This window comes from Pteropus vampyrus, unplaced genomic scaffold, assembly GCF_000151845.1.
Source record: "Pteropus vampyrus isolate Shadow unplaced genomic scaffold, Pvam_2.0 Scaffold114, whole genome shotgun sequence".
Lineage (NCBI taxonomy): Eukaryota > Metazoa > Chordata > Mammalia > Chiroptera > Pteropodidae > Pteropus > Pteropus vampyrus.
Window position 1 is genome coordinate 1,854,464 of NW_011888895.1, and position 2,261 is coordinate 1,856,724.

The window sequence follows — 2,261 nt, forward strand, 5'->3', positions numbered from 1 at the left end:
TAGTAACTTCACCTCCGACCATCAGCGAAGAAAAGAGATACGTATTCACAAAATACTTAGAAATTGTCAGAAAAATCAGAAATTTCGTGGCATTAGGAGTGGGTGGTTGGATGGTGAGATCTATGCTGTGTGTAAAGAAATTTGAAGTTAGAAGCAAGTGTAGGTTATTGTTTAGTCTTAAACAGGAAGGAAATCTGCCACATGCAACAACATGGATGAACCTTGAAGACATTATGGAAAACGAAATAAGCCAGTCACAGAGGGACAAATAGTCAATGATTCCACTTAGATGAGGTACCTAAAATAGTCCGACTCTTAGAAGCAGATAGTAGAATGGCCTTGGCAGGGGCTGGAGTGGGAAGGGGAGATAGGGCATTGCTGTTCAGTGGGTATAAGTTTCAGTTATGTAAGATGAACAAGCTCTGTAGATCGCTGTACGTTGTAGTGCCTATGGTTAATTTAAAAGTGTGTTAAGAGGGTAGACCTCATGTTAACTGTCATTATCACAATAAAATTAAAAAAGGAGAAGCATGCTGTGCCCAGCATACACTTAGGTGCAGATTATGTATAAACTGCTAGAGACCCCAATGATACCTGATTCTTTAGGACAAAGAAAATGAACTCTAGAAAAGTTAAGTACTTTGCCTCAGGTCATGAGATGAGAAGGCTTCGACTTCATCATGATGGGGGATCTTAGGAGGTGAAAGGTGGGAAGATTTAGTCATTTGCATCTTCTACCCAGTCTCTCAAAGCCAGAAGCCACAGGTTAGTGGTTCCCCAGTCAAAGGCCACCCCCACTGAAAAGAGGGGGAAGTAACTGCAGGAATAAGATGTACCTCATGTCCCAGGGGAGCACCAGCTGAGAGACAACGAGGCACCCAGGAAATGTCAACACTGTCCGGGCAGAAGATCAGCTTTCCTATACTTGGAGATGGGTCAGATTTTGTAAAATTTAGCTTTTCCAGCAATTTATTCATCTGAAATAAGAAGGGAAGTCTTCCTTCGATTCTAAGATAATTAGCAGTCACCATCCGAGTATTGAGGTCAGCTAATGTGTTCTTGTCATCTGTGTCCAGGATTTATCCACAGGAATCAGAACCCTAGTCCTGCCTGGCAAAGGCTTCAGTTGACCTTGTAGAATTCTTTCCCATTCTTTGTCTAAATCGGCCTAATTCTTATGTATATGACATAATATCTACATAACATAAGACTTATCTTTTCCAGTGTTCAAAGGGGAAATCATAATGCTAATTGCCTCTTCAAAGAAAGTCTTGATTTTGAAACTTGATCAACCTCCCAAATAATGATTTGGTTATGTTTACCTAATTCTTATTCATTGGTGAGTGTCTAAAAGAAATCATTATCCAACCTGGCTCACTGATTGCTTTCACTAAGTGTTAAATAATAAATAATGCATTCCTACTTCAATTAATGTACTTAGACATCTCACAGGCCCAATGCTTTGGTGGAAATGTTCTAATCTACAGAATCAATCTGTAGCATCAATCTGCCTCTTCACATTCTCGGCTCCCTAACAAAGAGCTTTTAATTCCAGCTGGGAGGTAAATAGATAATTTAGATTACCATGCTCTGCTATTGTGCTCAAACCGATAAGTAAGATGAGGCATTGGAATGACAACTCTCAAGTCTTCTCCAGGCAGAATTTGGAGTTGATCTGTCCTCCCCCAAAAGTGAAGATTTAAAAAAATTTTTGGTATATATTTGTCTATTTTTTACCTTAACAAGATGGTCAACAAGTACCCAAAGACTGTTTTGTTAAAGTATTTTGTATATCTTCTCATTACCGTGGGGTTTATTAACTGATGCAAACTTTACCATTTTATTAGCATTGTTAAAAAATTATTAGCAGAATGTCTGAGGACTCAAGCTGATATCACGTTGATGTGATATTAGCTGTTACTTGTGTATATTTCCTTCTGATTCTTCTCTAGATACATAAATATTTTAAGAGATTTTAATCATTGTGTTCTCACCACTTTCTAACCATTTGTAGCAATCATTATATCCAAAACGTTTCCACATGTCGAGTTTTTATAATTATGTTATAAAACATGTTAATTATAATGCTGTAACCTATCTAAATAATGAAGCTTGATTTAACTCTCCCATTAATTTTGGAAATTCAGTTTGTCTCTATATTTATATTATTATAAATAATGCTGAAGTGAACATCTTTGTGCAGAAAGGTTTTCCCCTCCATTTCTTTAGTGGTCAAGGGTCTAGAGACATATAGTTCAATT